Here is a 17,699-nt window from a genome sequence, read left to right as displayed (position 1 = left end):
TCATTCCGATTACGGGGCCTCGGATGAGTCCCGTATCGTTATTTTTCGTCACTACCTCCCCGTGCCGGGAGTGGGTAATTTGCGCGCCTGCTGCCTTCCTTGGATGTGGTAGCCGTTTCTCAGGCTCCCTCTCCGGAATCGAACCCTGATTCCCCGTTACCCGTAACAACCATGGTAGTCGCAGAAACTACCATCGACAGTTGATAAGGCAGACATTTGAAAGATGCGTCGCCGGTACTAGACCGTGCGATCGGCACAAAGTTATTCAGAGTCACCAAGTCAAACGGTGAGCAAGGCAAGCCCGCCACCGATTGGTTTTGATCTAATAAAAGCATTCCTTCCATCTCTGGTCGGAACTCTATTTGCATGTATTAGCTCTAGAATTACCACAGTTATCCAAGTAATGTGGGTACGATCTAAGGAACCATAACTGATGTAATGAGCCATTCGCGGTTTCACCTTAATGTGGCTTGCACTGAGACATGCATGGCTTAATCTTTGAGACAAGCATATACTACTGGCAGGATCAACCAGGGTGCTATATATATAATAGCATAGTGCGTAAATGTCCCTCGGCGTCACCCGAGAGACCACACTTTGTATAGAAAAGTTCGATGAATATTTCTAAACAACGAATTTTCTTACATATATATATCTGAGTCGTACGATATTCCCTGGACATGACGAACAGTTTACATCGCGACTTGATATTTTATATATTCTGCGCTTACACAGAGGCTAGACCTTTAACAACCGTCGAAACGGCGGTCCGTACATGAAATTTGCGGTCCGCAGACCCAGTTAATTTCAAACAGTCTCTTTACCCTTCGTTAGATTGAAAACGTCGGGGCGAATTCATTATAAGAATTCATCGTTATAACTAACTTTTATTCTCGCTCGGAGAGTATTGAGTTGATTGCATTTGTATATTTTATTTTCCGCATAAGAGTCTTTGCGTCAACGACACATGCCCGCGGATATGCTGTACAGTATGGTTGAACACTTATAAATAAGGTCCAGAACCCGGCCGTAAACCGACATCCAAACATATACGGCGTATATTATTCTAGACACGGTCTACGACAGTTTGACCTGCAGCGACGGGTCGCCTCGGGTTACCGTGCGAACCATCACCGCGATGGTCTGGACAGGCTATATGGCGGGTCGCAAGAAAATAAATTCTCTAGGACGCGCAACCACTTTAGCAATTTTAGAGCACGTTGTGGTCCAAAAACAAACGTCCTCGCTTTAAAATTGAAATACGAATATTTCACTGTGTGTGAGATTGAAAAATCTGCTTTCGCTGATTTTTCATTTTCTTAAACAACGCAATGAAGCGAATGTTCAAATTCGCACAATTTGAATAAATGTGCAGAGTATATAGAATACTAACGCAAGCGTTTACTACAATCGACTTTAAAACACTAGACTTTCATCTAGCGCCCAAAGAATTGATTGAGCTATGCGTTTAAAGTATAATATTCAAAAAGAACGCCGTTTTCACAACGAACTTCGTCATTCGCTCAGGCATTTGGCGATACCGAGCAGATATACATGGCAGTGCTCTCACACAATGCATAAGAGCGCTAAGCGGTTGTAAACTGCGTCACGCTGCTTTGCACACTGCGCAATATTTTGCGACTAGCTCCGGTCAAACGTTAATGAAACGAATGATCATTGCCAGAAGCTTTTGCCCACAGTATATTATACTATAGGAGCGCACTTGATTACAGCAATAATTTGTCGAGTAATCACAAGATTTCATATTTGTGGTCAGCAGACCCAAATAATTTTAACTCGCACCGATCGAACGTTCATAAATGAATGATCCTCGGTGCGAGAAGCTTCGTCAGTTCTGCTGCACCACCCATCTATTTGACTTTAGTCCATTTGTAAAATCCTATATTATTAAAATATATAGATTTTATATTTGCGGTCCGCAGACCCAAATAATTTCAACTCGCTCCGATCAAACGTTCATAAAACGAAAGACCATCGCTGCGAGAAGCTTTGCTAGTTCTGCTATATTCACATATATTTGACCGTAGTCAATTTGTAAAATTCTATATTATTAAAATATATAGATTTCATATTTGCGGTCCGCAGACCCAAATAATTTCAACTCTCTCTGATCGAACGTTTAAAAACGAATGATCCTACCACCAGTTATCTATAGCCGCAAACCAGCATCCGAATATATACGGGGTATATAATTCTAGATGTGGCTCACAACATTATTAAAAGTTACGCTAATATATCATTGACAGACTAAAAGTATCGAATATGATGTAAAAACTACACCGGGGAATGATATCCGTACCCGCCCGAACAACATAGCGTACTTTAGCCTGAGCTCGCTCGCATCGCACAGCGTAGGTATTTGACTGAGTCCCAAGCGATGTGCATTTGACCTGCGGCGAGGGCCTGCTCGCGCTTACGGTGTGAATCGTCAAGACAAAAGTCTGGGAAAATTTCGAACTGTGAACCCTTATGATAGAAAAATTTTTGTCGAAAATTTTGTTAGATGTTCAAACAGTTTTATATATATGGACAATATGAATTATAGTTAATTATTGAGTTTTTAGGTGTTTTTTGGGTTTTTTTAAACTTTTGTATAAAATTATGTATTTATTGATTTTTATAGATCTCAATGAATATAAAACGAATTTATATATAGTTATATTATTTTTTATAATTATTTGTTTAAACAGTACTAAATTCACGTCCTTTATTAAGTATGTCGGATGACAGCACAGATGCGTCATATTTATCCCCCAGTCATTTTTTAATAGGTGATATAATGACTCCTGTACCAGAACCATATAATCCAAATTTGAGTGCAAATAAATTAAAAATTTATAAACAGATTACGACCATGCGTGATCAATTTTGGAAAACATGGTCAAATCAATATTTAAACCAATTACAGACCCGACATAAATGGTCAGACAGTTGTTCAAATTTAAAAATTGATAGTGTTGTATTAATTAAGGAAGACAAGGCACCACCATTGCACTGGCAACTTGCCAGAATTGTAGACATAAAACCAGGTGCAGATGGTAAAGTTAGAGTCGTTAATATTAAAACTAATAAAGGAATTTATACTAGACCAATAACTAAAATTGTACCTCTTCCGATAGAATAAATATATGAAATTCCATATCTTATAAGTTAAATTTAAATAATGTATTGTTTTAGAATGTTAGAATAGATTTTTACTCAATTAGAATATAATAATTTAAAATGAATTATTATTGATTACTATTATTATCTTTATACAGTCCACTTTTCGAAAATATGTGTATCAAATTGAGATTACGATCAAATTATTCATTTATGTTATGTATTTTTAGGTTAAGTTACCATTTTGATAAATGTTAATGTAATATTCATAATTAATGTAATAATGTAAAATTTTGGATGCTTTGCATCGCCCGGGAATATGGACAAATGTATTTGTGTATTCGAATTTCGCGCGCGTCTTATCTTTGTAATACAGAGTGAAGTATACTATGTTACTATGCGATTAGGCTTATTGTGTTTATGTACGTCCTGTTCCATATTGTATTTCAAGGAGACCACATCCAGCAAATAAATCATATTATATTTTAAATTGTGTTTTGGTTAATGTTATTATTTATTTTCTTTATTACCACTTTTTAATGACTCAAACAAAGTGTCCAAAGGCGTAATAAAGTTCATTCAATAAAGCATTTGCTCCAAATTTGACCATTTTTCGAGAATGAATTTATTACGCCTTTGGACACTTTGTTTGAGTCATTAAAAAGGTTTCAAGTCAAGTTTCTCTCTTTCGATTTTAACTTTATTCAAACTATCCGCGGTGCCTCTAGGCTTAGATGTTACACAGCAAGATATCATAAACCTTGTAAAAAGAAATGAGAAAATAAGCTGGAATAATTATAACTACAACTTGACAGCGAACTCAAGCAGGGAAACCTTCAATCTAGAGGATAAAGAAAGTCATAAGTCCGGAATGGCAGAAAAGATGGGAATTGGCAAATACGGGTAAGATAACCTACGGTTACATTGGCGATGTAACATACGCTACAAGAAACAAGTAGTTTAAACCCAATAGAGAGTGCGTGTACATTATGACCGAACACGGTCCGTTTAGGCACACACTTTACAAAAGGGGCGCCACAGAAGACGACAAATATCCCTTCTGTGGAGAAAGCGAGACAAGCGCGCACATGCTGGCCATATGCGACAGATATGATTAATTAAGTAGGCAAAACCTTTTTGAAATAGCAGGGAATACAAACCTTGATGTGTACCTGGAAAGCAAAGTAAACTACATGGGGATTGTTGTTTTTTCAGCAAAAGCCATTAAAATAAGAAATGCATGTCAAAACTAAAACTAGAACCTATAAATCAGACTAAACCTAGAAAGGCAGGACCGCCTCCACGTGGTTAGGGATGGAAACGTCAGCCCACTAACAGCCAAAGGTCCTGCACAACACCTACAAACATAAAATTTAAAATTCGAGAAATAATCAATTATCAAGCAGACGCTACTTAACAATGAGTGAAAGCTCGAGCTATATAGATTAAGAATAAATAATGAATGAAATGAATGTCCCTATCTACTATTTCTTTTATTTCGGATGGCTAGGAGGGCTGGAATCATGTCAAGACTGAAGTGCCAATTTTTTGAGACCCCCCACTTCATCATCTGCCAGTTTCTTCAATTTTTAACTTTTTTTCCTTTAATTTATGTATTGTATTTTAAAAATATTAATAATAATGGATAATAGAAACATTCATTGCGTTCTTTTACGATACTTGTAAAATGACCTAAAATTCATCGCTCTACACTAGAATAGTCCCTTAAGACAGTTATAATTCTCATTTGGGCATATAGTATACAGCAGTGGGGGTGTGCAAGCGACTCGAATATAAATAATTCGTTTTACATTGCCCATAGAGGATATTCTCCTAAAAGTGATAGTTCGTTAACGCGCAGACTTATAGGATAATTTTGTAGTTTTGATTGTCTGTAATGAAAAGACATATTCCTACACCACGTCCATAAATTGGTATCTGGACTCAGTCGGGCCAACAAATTCAAGGAAGAATATCTAGATCGACATTGGTATGAGTTTTCTATAAAGAAATCCTTGGATTAGCAATCGAGTGAGTGAAGTTCAGTCAAATGAAATCTTTGCACAAACTATTTAAGTAATAACCATAGTAGTAATCAATGTTTCTTAATAAAAAGATGTAATATTTGTAACGCAACTCATACTGTAACAACACAACCGCGAACGCAATCTTTGCAAAATATTTCATGTCATAGTGAAAACGAATCAAGTCAAACTTTACTGTCAACTGCATTAGTTCAAATTTTAAATGCTAATAATGAATGGAAGATATATAGAGTTTTACTTGGTTCCGGCTCTCAATCGTATTTTATAACTGAAGAATGTGTTAATGAACTTGGATTAAACAATCAGTAAACATGCAGGTCCGAGACATCCCACACAGTACGAGTCGCATCGCATCTTCGGTCGCACCGCTTTGACCAATTTTCTACCCGCTAGGTTAACATCGACCAAAAATGGCACAATATCTGATCTGCGGTAGGTTTAACCAAATTTTGACTTTGCTGGTTTAACCAAATTTTGACAACTTTTAACCAAATAGGTCTATTTTTGTCCCAGACTCATAAATTCGTGCTTGTCTGTTCTAGCTTTATAACGTGATTTTGCTGATTTATTTTTCTTAAAGAAACTCCATATAAATATGTCGACTAGAAATTTTCGCAAATCCATTGACTTTGAATTTGAAAGAATCAACTCGGAAAAAAGAAAAATTTAACTTTTTCTCGTATAAATGATTGTCCATGATGTTGAAATTTCAACAAGTGCCAATACTCAGGATGATTTTCGAATGCAATCTCATGAACATCACGATCAAGGTAATTATAGATTTAATTTTATTTAATTAATTAATAGTAATGATAATATAAAAATGTATTTGTAAATATTTTAGTTTAAGCGTGTTGTCAGAATGATTTTATAGCGTCATCTTTTCACGAACTTGAGAATCAAGGTGATTACAAATTTATTTTTATATAATTATATAATAATAAGGAATATTTTTAAAATAATAAGCATTTCAGTTTCAGATTCTGAGGAGAGCCTCAATGAAGAAGTTATACAAGAAGTTAATGCTGTATCGGCACTGCTTAAGGGTTTAAAAAGCATGATTGTTTTAAAGATTTACCAGCAGACTCCTGGTCTAAAGACAATAAGGACAGCAGTATCGAAAGTTATGATCCCAGGAGAATACATTCAGTTTGGATTGTTAACTTGTTAAGTTAAATTCTTCTATCATGGAATTAAGAATAAAATGTTGACGGTTTGCCTGTATCAAGTTCTTTGAATATTTCTATATGGCTTATATTGTGCACCATTATTCCTACTAAATATATTTTTATTATAGGACTCTACTTCGGGCTTGAGAAACCTGAAGATTCGAATGATTTTTTAAGTGAATTTCTTGATGAGGTGATTGGCTTAGTGAATGGGGATTTTGCTCACAGCGGAAGTCGTTATGAAACTTCAATTGAATATTTTGTTTGTGATACCCCTGCAAAATAATTTATACTGCAAACAAACGGACACACTGGATACTTTAGTTGTTCAAAATTTCAAAGGTTCAAGGTTCTTATATTTATATTTTATATCCTAAGGTGTTTGCTAGAAGACCTCGATCATTGAAATATGTAAAATCCTGGAAGGCTACAGAATTTAGACAATTTTTATTATATAGTGGTCCACTGGTGTTGAAATCGCACGTTTCATTTGACTTTTATAAGAATTTTCTAACACTGCATATGGCTATTAAAATTTTGTGCAACGACCGCTTGTTGAATGACTATCTGGATTATGCTGAACAACTACTGCATTATTTTGTTAATAGTTTTATGTTATTATATGGAGAACATAATGTTAGCCATAATATTCATAACATATTGCATTTAGCAAATGATACAAGAAGCTTTGGTAATCTGGATTCATTCAGAGCATTTAAATTTGAAAACTACATGCAGGTGTTGAAAAAATTTATACGAAAGTCGGATAAACCAGTGCAGCAAATTTACAAGAGGTATTTCGAGGTAAAAGAGCACTTTATAGAGAAAAATGTAAAGACAGTAACCAGGTTAAAATCAGGTCCATTTTGTGTTTTGGATAATGACCAAATTATTAATATTATTAACATTGCATTTTGTTCGATTAGACAGGAACTGGTAGTTATTGGAAAAGAGTTCAAAATGAAAGATGATTTGTATGATCATCCATGCAAATCATCTTTAATAGGAGAATATATGCTGAGTGGAATATCGGATTTGGAATCATGGCCAATAACAGAAGTTAAGAAAAAATATGTAGTATTTCCTCTTGGGACAAAAATGGAAAAATATGTAGCATTTCCAATGGAATGATAGTAAGTTGTTTGTTATTGATAATTTTTTTTAGTTTATAGAGTTTGCTGATTCATTTCAAGAGTTTGCTGATCTAGTTCAAGAGATTTCAGGAGTTCAGGATAAAGTTTGAATATTTATAAGTTGTGTGCCTATTTCTAAATATATCAAGGTAAAATGTTTCATATAGTTATATTTGGATGGTAGTGAAATGTAAGTAACTATTCAAAGTGCCATTAATTGTAATATATAATTAAATTTTTCATAGTATATAATATTCATAATTTTAGAGATTATCATGATTGCTTTTGTTTTAGATAGGTCAGAAACCCTACATGGTTGTTGAGTTCGAGGATGGAGTCAACGTTATTGCGAGCAAATGGTATAACAGTACTGAAGGCACCTGTTTATACCCAATCTACAAGGACAATGCGTTCTACTATCGATCGGCGAGGGAAATGAGGGAACCTTTTACTCCGCCCGTTACATGGATAGCGTGTAAAGTTAAGCAAATTTTTGCATCGACCGGTGAGTAAAGAGGAATAATTGATAATAAACGTATCAAGAATATTTGTAATATATCGCGTTTGCAGATATATTTCAGTCGGCAATGGAGAAGCTAAAGGAAGCCGAAAACCACTCCGATATCACATCGGATATAGAGTTGCACAAAGTCCAGAGACATGAACGTAAAAGAATTTACCACAGCAGTGGAGAGGAAGTAGAGATATTAGAGCATAGTATTTTACCACCACCACCTGAGGTACCGTATGTTGCCAATAACACACCAATGATTTATGGACAGCCCAGAAGTAAAAATATTAAATAAATTCTGTTTTTAATTGACACTCATTTATCTAAAAATACATTTTAGGTATTCAAGCTTCATCATCCATACAGTGAAAACCTAAACCCGCTGCCAAAAGATTGATATTTAATACTCGTAAGTATTGTAATGAGAACTCTTAATAATAAATTTAAGAATTAATATGCAATACACAATAATAAATTTAAGAATCACCTACATGTGGGATTTATGAAGCAGCTGGGAGCAGTAGTGTCTGACAACAATGGTTCAGCCACTAATTTGTAAGTTGATACTAATGCAATGTAATGCAAATATATGTTATGAAGATAATAAAAAAGTTCAACGAATACAGATTCCCAAGAACAGATGAAAAGGAAAGATGACGCAACAAGGAGCACAGAGAAAGTAAATATGCAATCCCAGCAGATAATAGGTAAGTTGCTTTGCTACTAATGAAATGTAAATATATATTATGAAGATAATGAAAGAATTTAACAAATGCAGATTCCCAAGAACAAATCCAGAGAGCTAGTGGGCAGGAGGAAACTAAAAGGAGCATGGCAAGGATTGGATTGCAAATGCAGCATATAATTGGTAAGTTGCTACTAACATTATTTAAAAATATGTTATAGAGATGATAAAAGTATAACAAATGCAGATTCTCAAGAGGATGTAAAAAGGAAAATAACGAAAAGCAAAGAGGATACAACGAAAAGCACTTCGAGGGTGCAAATGCAATTGCAGCGGATTACTGAATTGCTCAATTCAGTGGTCAACAAACCGCTGCAGAGGAACGAAGAGGATGTTGACAATTGTGAAGACTTGTTTAGATTGTAGCTGGTGGAAAATGACGAAATATTAGTTGATTTTGAGAAATTGCTTAGAACTGACACAACAAAACGGAGTTTGCTAAATATATACTTATTCAAAAAGGATCGTATAATGAGTATGTAATAATGATATGCTGTTTTTATATTAAGAAAACACGGCTTGCGCGTAATGGCGGACAATGTCCAGTAGTGGCAACTGTTTCATTATGCAAGATTATATTTACTGATGTGGTTGCCAAGGAGTACAGCTGGGCCGGGAGCAAAGTAAGCTGTTTGTTTTGGAAGTCTGCTGTTTGTTAAATTGATAAAAGGTAATAATGATGTTCTTATATTAGTAAATAATGAAACACTTTACCTAAAATATTTGTATTATTTTTTTAAACTAACAATGATCTCAGAGATTGTAGCTGAAATGGTATTTAAGGAAATTAAAGTGTCGGAGGCTCGGGTAGGAGACTACAATAGAGGATGGCTTCGTCACGCACAGGACCGGTACACCAGGAACGAAGAGAAGACCGGAAGAAAGGATTAGTTTTTAGGTTTAGTTAAGTTTATTGGAATATTTAAGTTTATTGGAATATTTAGTTAAGTTTATTGTAATATTATAGTTAAGTTTTTCATTGTATTATTTTGTTAGGTTTATTGTATTATTTTATTAGTTTAAATTTATTATATACTTGTATATTGTAAGATTTTCACATGATATCATTTTAAAAAAATATTACAGTAAAATGCTTCGATTTTTTTTTCATGAAAATAAATATTTTAATCTAGAATTGCATTTTTAATTCATTAAATATTCATTTCAGATTATTTAATTCTTTAAAAAAAAATTTATTCACGTTCCATTTGTTTCTTTCGCGAAAATAATAATATAATAACTGATTGGTATCACAAATTAACATACTCAGGCCGTTATCTTAATTACCACTCTTACCACCCCCTCTCAAAATAGGCACAATCATAAACTTAATAGACCACGCATTATTATCACACAGTAAATAAAGAATTAAATTAAGAAAGAATCTCTCTCTCATTTCACAAATCCTAACCAAAAACTCCTACCCGCAACACCTCATCCAATCCATAACAAAAAATAGAATCCTATATCTCCAAAACCGCCACAATAATTCAATTGAAAACCCAAACCTTAAAAACTACGTCGGAACTATAAGTTTACCTTTCATTAAAGAATTACATTACCCGTGAAGAAAACTTTGCAATAACAATAATATTAGAGTAGTTTGTACTTCCGATAACACTTTTTCAACTCTTTTTACAAAATTAAACTCGAAATTTAACCTAAGAATCTTAAGTAATCTAGTTTATAAGCTTAATTGCCAGTCAAAACTTGCACAAAAAAACATTACAACACAAAAACAACTCTAAAAATAAGAACCAGAATAAAACACAATTAACGGATCACATTAATCAGCTCAAACATAACATTGATTTTTCCAATCCCACGATTTTACATTTCGAAAATAATTTATTTAAAAGACGATTTAGCGAAGGATGCCTAATATCTTTACACAACGAGACGGCCATAAATAAAAGATTGGACAACAATTCGCTTTGCAATGACTATAAAATAATCCTTGACCATTTTAAAAACACCACCATATCTGAATGAAGCGTGTATTTTATTATTTTATTATTTTACTAAAAACATATGTTTGCCAGTTTTTTTACATTTCACAAAATTTGTAAACACAATTCATTCAGTATTTAGATGTTAGTCAATCTGTACACATCAGAATGTAACCAAAAATTGTCAAAAAAAATAATTAGTTTAAAAGTTCCAGCTTGGTTTATCACAGTGTAATAGTGTAGTGTATTTTGTATAATTAATTTCTGTAAGTATTTATATATATAAGTTCTATAACTTTATAATATTTTCCTCCTACATCATATAAAATCTTTTAGTTATTTCACTGAATGACGGTCTCGATGAAGACCGAAACGTATGGATAAATAAAGTATTTCAAAAACTACTTTATTTTTTTTACTTGGTGTTACTGCCCGTTTGTAAATAACTCACCAATATATATATATATATATATACATAACATATATACATATATACATATATATAACTTGTTCATAATAGGTAGTTCTTTTGTCTATGGTTGGCCAAACTACTTTAAATGCAACTGTAACGGCTGTAATCAAAAAAGTTTTTTCAAGAAGTATAGCAATGCAATATTCAGCCAGAGGACGGAAAAACAAGTTAGACTTCTCGGCGTTAATGTTATGTAATATTGTTGTCAGTATGCATGATCAAATATTATAGCTTTATTCATTCGCGCGCACACACACACACACACATTTAATGTTTAATAATGTATAATAATAGTACATGTATGTGTTAAGAGTTTATTATTTAATATCATGTGCTATATGTTGAGGTATAATTTAACGACAATTTCTGGTGTATATTCAAGTTTATTAAAAATCATTTGCAGCGGCTATTTGAATTAGTTTTACTAAAATGACAGTTTGATATCATCAATCGCATAAACGTTGTTATAGCACAGTCTGGAGACTGGAATGGAGGGAAGAAGTGAAGTATTTTACAGCTAAAAAAAATATATTGAAAATACTACAGGCTATGATATTATACCATTATGTACACATTTTAAAATATAAATTCATATTGCAGGAAATATAAAATATGCTACTCATTTAGATTATATTAAGCTAATTGATCTTCTATTTATTTACAATAACAGAGGTAAGAATAATGAAATTCAAAATTTTAATTTTGTTTTTAATTATTAATATGCATTATATTTACAGTCAGGATGAAAATAATTTTAAGAACTAGCTTCGAACCTGTGAAAACAAATATCACCTTCGGTGCTAATACGATTGGAAAAGCAAAAATGTAGCCGCGGACCATTTGAAAAAAGTTTAGGAGAAGCGAGGTGTAGAAAATGTAATTACATGTTACGTTATACCTCAAAAGTTTGTCTCGACACCGTCGCCGTATAAAGTGAAATTGCAGGTAAAAGGATATAAATAAATTAGAAAAATATGAAATGGATTTAGCAAATTATTTCTTGTAGCCCGGTGAAAATCGTACTGTAGTTGACGCTTTCTACACATGCTGTGCTCAACTTGAAAAGCAATGCAAGCACATATGTGCACTTATTGTATTTTTAAATACAACAAGAAGCACTACAAAAACTAGTTTCGCACAAGGTTGGGGCCAGCCATCCGTTGGCACACTGGCTAAACAAAAGTACTCCGAGGTAAGGTTGGTGAAGGATATTTTTCCACCGCGAGTATCTTTGCCTACACGCTGTGTTGGGAAATTTGTGACAGATCCTGATTAATTGCCTAAGTGCCCTTACAGAAAGTACTTGTGTAGAGGAACCGCGGATTCAAACAAAAATGAGTACAATCGGCTCCTTCATGAAAAAAAAAGAAAACTGATGCCTGTGCATGTATTCTAGTTGATCTTCTTATTTTCATGGAGGAGGAGCAAGATTTGTTTTCTCTAGGTTTGGATAAAATTTTGAACTGTATCCATAAGAAATTTTATGATATGCATATTGTTTTGTCAGCTAAACAAATATTAGATCTTTCTGTTAGCACTTTGTCGCATTAATCTCGTATTTAGCATAATGTCAGGACTTGCAGAATTTCCGCAAGTCACAAGGCTCATGCTATTAAAATACGAAAAACTAGGAGCATTGAGTCCCTAATTAATGCTTTTTTTAAACTATTATCTATAAAACAAATTTTAAAGCAAAAAGTTGATATGATGATTATCATAAGTTTTTGAGATAACGCGATTCAGGACAATACCGATCCATCAACTAGTATTGCAAGAGGTACTATTGGAGACCTAGCCGAAGTAAGTTTGCAATATTTCTTTAATAGGGCCCTAACTATAGCACAGGGGCTATAGTTAGGTTATTTCTCTAATAGGGCCCTAACTACAGACAGGGACCTCTGCCTGTAGAGGTCTCGATGGAAAGATTGTCACGGATATAAAGTAAGTGATTTATAGTTATTGTGTCTTAATTATTATTTATTCATAACTATTTATTCACTACGTGAAGGAAAGTTGGATATATAATGATGCCTTGATAAGTGCTATCAAAGCAATACCCCAAAATAGTGTCCAGCGGGAGGAACATGAAAATGTTTGGGTAGGCAGATCCTAATAAGAATTTTGTAAAAAACACTTGTTTACAAAGAAGTTGGCTGCAAAATGCACATGGTGTGACCGAAGGGATAACTTTCCAATAAAAGACTTACTTTTAATTAAACTTATGGAAGGTATTCTTGCATTAAATTAAAATATATGTATTAACTGTGACTCATAACTTATTTCTTTTAGTTGCAGCCCGAACGGCATATACTGAAATAAATAATGAAGTTTTCGAAGCGTCTTTGCTAGATTTTTTAAGATTTGCGAAGCAGCGATATAGAAATAATATTACTATTGCGGACAATGTAGAAATATAATTCAATTTGACTCTATTTATCATTTCACTTATTTTAATTTCATTTGCATATGTTTGTGTTTGCCATACTATATAGCAATAAAAAAAACATAACAGCATAAAGATGGGTTTTGGTCTTACTTTTAGGTGTTATATATAAATGTAGATATATGGTGGTTTACAACAAATTAAAGACCCTAAATTAAAATCACATACTAGAACTCTTTTTTGCAACAAAAATATTTCGAATATCAATTCTTCCGAATTAGAACGTTATTCTCAGAGCAGAGCAGATAAAGGAAACGTCACAGTTAAACTTGATGAAGATGACTATTTGACAAAATTTCGGATTTGAATCACTTTCGGACACCAGTACTTATACGACCATAAATAACGACCCATCCGAACATATTGACCGCTCCTGTCATAAACTTGCAGACAAATTAGTTACTAACAAACAAAAAACAAAAGATACAGCTACAAATCTAAAAAATTTACACCCATGCTTTCCAAAACTTACCATATAAACCGATCGTTTCAAACATAAATTCCACGCTATATAAATTATCTAAATACATTAGTAATGTCTTAACAACAATCACAAAACAGTCCCCATATTATATAAAAAATTCGTTCGAGCTTGTCAAACATCTCAATAACATTTCCATCCCTTATAATTATAAACTAATTAGCCTAGATGTTATATCTTTATTTACAAATGTTCCACTACACTGAATACTAGATGCCATTACTATCATATGGTGTGAAATCAGTCTTCACACCACATTATCCCTACATTGGTTTAGAGAGGTTATCAAATTCATTGTCTCTAAGACCTATTTTGAATTCAACGGATCCTTTTATTACCATTTTTTGGCACCTCAATGAGATCGCCCGCATCTACCTCATTAGTAGAAATTTCTTTGCAACTAATAGAAAACAAAATATTTAAAAATTATAATAAACAAATCTTTTGATTTCCGCTATGTACACGATATTATTACTTGTATTACGGAAGAAGACATTAGCAGCGTTACTGATAATTTTAACAATTTTAATACAAAACAACAGTTTACAATGAATTAGAGACAATGAATTCGAATAGCTTTCTAGACATCATACTAATACGTACAAATGGCCACTAATTACTAACTAGTACCAGAAACCAATAAGCTTCGGGCGATATATAAATTACTACTCATACCACCCTCTTAAAATAAAAATGGCAACAATAATAAATTTAACACACCACGCCACACTACTATCTAATAAAAATTTCTGCGGCACCAACATTGACCTGGTAATAAGCACACTAAAAAATAACTCTTACCCTACAACCATAATTAACTCAGTCATAAATAACAGACGCAACTACCTTATCAACAAACAAAACGACCTCACCGACCATATAAACCATTTAGACTTGGAGTCATATAATGAACTCAAAAATTCCAAACAATTCAAGACAATGTTAACCGAGCATATTAATAATTTAAACCATAATATAGATTCTTTCAACCCAAAATTTTTACATTTTGAAAAGAACGTAATTAAAAGAAGCTTCGCTGAGGGGTTGTTTTTGCAATTGCATAACGACAGGGTCATAAACAAACAATTCGACAATACGGCTCTGAACGAAACAAACACGTGGTTACTAAATAACGTTTCAAAATTTCTTCAAAAATGACAAGATCCCTTCGCTTTTTACATTTCCCGTAAAATTTGAATACATGCTAAAAACTGCTTAAAAAAATGTGGCATTTCTATCTTAAACTCCGAATGGTTATGTTTATTTGTGTGTTTACCCATTTAAATAATAGTAATGTTAAAAAATATATACTTTACCAATTATACCAATGTGCTTATACTTGTACTTATGTTTTTAAAAGTATAGATCCAACTGAGCATAAAGCACTATTAAAATTTAAAGTTAAACTAGAAGGTAGGGCTATGCAAGTCACACAATACAAAACCTTCATTTCTAGCCTAAAAGCAAAGTTTTTTACAGTCTCGTTTTGTCCCTGTTTGCATTTGTTAAACTCTATTTGAAGATTTAAAAACCTGCTTAAAGAAAACTTATATTGAATCGGTACGCTCTCTTCAAATAGAGTTTAACATAAATATAACTAGCTGTGATTTTAAAATATATACCGATCAGCAGTTTCGTGGAAAAGTTCTTTTTATTGAAACCCTAATATTTTTTTGTTTGATAAACATAACTTGATATATGTAACTTAAAAAAATATAAAACAATAGCATGTGAAAGATAAAACTGAAATGAAAGTAGTGCACTTGCTGATAGAGTGGTATTTATAAATCGTTCAGATATTAAAAATAAAATATTCCACTAGACTTTGCATGGCACAAACAACAACATAAAAAGAAAATAAATCTAATATTAAGAATGGAATGTATTAAGAACCAGAAAATATCGATAAGTATTTTTGTTTCTAATACATATAATAATAAAAAATGGGAACTTCACCTACTACAAAATGTGCAGCATCTTGTATGCTCAAAAATAAATCTTATGCCGCGCGATATATGTGTATATGAAATATAGTGGTAAGTAGAAACATGTGAATGCATAATTATAAGACAAAATATTTTGTTTTACCCATGTGTACCAAAGATATAATATGTGCTCTTATATTATTATATAAAATGATTTTAATTATATTATTCAATTGATTTATATAATTTTACATTCAAATTACCACATCGATATATTAATTTGTATGTATTGTTGATATGTTTTAGAGTGTCTGTTGTTTTCCAATTAGAAATATTAGTCAAAAACAAAGGCAATACTATTACATTTTACTCAATTCATGATGTGTTGCCTGTTGAATATTAAAAATCAGTTAAATGTATTTTATTTCTTGGGTAAATAGTAATTAATTATTCTCCAAAATGTTCTCAACATTTGCAATTGTGAATACAAATTATTAATATCGGTTTTAAATATCGTGAAATGAGTACGAGATCGATTTTATTCAGCTTCATTTTTTATTTTTATAATATCCATGCTGCATCTCATGTCTCCATTTCCATCATATGACTTCACAAATTTAGCGATATATGTTAAACCAATAAATAATTTGTCGAAGATCGGAAATAACTTGTCCCAGAGATCAGCTAAGTCAGTTGAAGGTTTCAAGATTTTATCATCATAACTAGCAAATCAATATTCACGACTGAGTTATTTCTACAAGTATTAAAATATCTTCGTTTGTCTTTGATTGTGATTGTCACCGATTTAAAAGTCTTTGACTAAACTAAGACTACCATTTTATTTAACTCGTTGTGTAATTATATGAAAATCGATAATCTCCAATGCCCATGCTCTTTCTATTTGGTCAAAAACTATTTTCACAATCAGTAAGATAAATTTGAAGGTCTTTGACTAGATTGAAAGCTTTGCAAGATTTCCTACAAAACATGTTTTAAGACAGTCGTCAGTCTGGCGTATCAATCCAATTATTAGTATTGGTAGTATCACAATGGTCATTAAAAATCCATTTCCTCTGGGCATTATCGCATCTTAATCTGGGTATTCTAAACGAATAGTCCAAAATTTAAAAAAATCCAAGATTAATGTTCTGGTCCCATCTCATTTGATATTTGAATCATAATTATTATATACATATATTGTTGAAAATTGTACAAATATCGTATATTATCACGAACTTCTCATATTATGTACATATTTGTCTGGGCCAAGTTTGACTTTTTTCATGACATGTTTTATACTCATGTTATTTCATGTAGAAGCAAATTATTATCATATTATTTAATTTATAACACTACTATCACCATAATCTTGTTTTCCTCCTGTTATTTAATATTTATCAATTTGCTTTCTTAGCATTCAGCAATTAAAATTTCTATCCAAACCCTATACATTTGAATAAATTTTATATATTCAAGACGACACATATTTAATATAAAAAACATAATTTAAGAAAACTACCGGCACTTTACATCAACAATACAATACTTAATTTGAATAGTTTTTTGTACTTGAAATGATGCGCAGATCTTTAAGATTAATTTTTGTTCAACAAGAATCTCATGAACAAATGAAATTATGTATGTTCAACTAGTAGCACATACAACTGAACTATTTAATATCCGAGAGTATCCGTAAGTGTAAT

The 17,699-nt window shown here is 32.5% G+C and overlaps 1 non-coding gene across 1 annotated transcript in view; it reads right to left on the bottom strand.

Moving 5' to 3' along the window:
* LOC113381364 overlaps positions 1-537 on the bottom strand; it is a 1,927-nt gene extending 1,390 nt beyond the window's left edge. Inside the window, exon 1 of the ribosomal RNA XR_003367537.1 lies at positions 1-537. This exon is cut by the window's left edge and continues 1,390 nt beyond it. This is a non-coding gene — a ribosomal RNA (small subunit ribosomal RNA).
* Between the last annotated feature and the right edge of the window lie 17,162 nt (positions 538-17,699).

Source organism: Ctenocephalides felis, unplaced genomic scaffold (assembly GCF_003426905.1).
Source record: "Ctenocephalides felis isolate EL2017-DRISC unplaced genomic scaffold, ASM342690v1 CF-g0.4_SCAFFOLD_02837, whole genome shotgun sequence".
Classification (NCBI taxonomy): domain Eukaryota; kingdom Metazoa; phylum Arthropoda; class Insecta; order Siphonaptera; family Pulicidae; genus Ctenocephalides; species Ctenocephalides felis.
The sequence above is the reverse complement of the archived record's forward strand: the minus strand, read 5'-3'. Positions and strand labels throughout refer to the sequence as shown.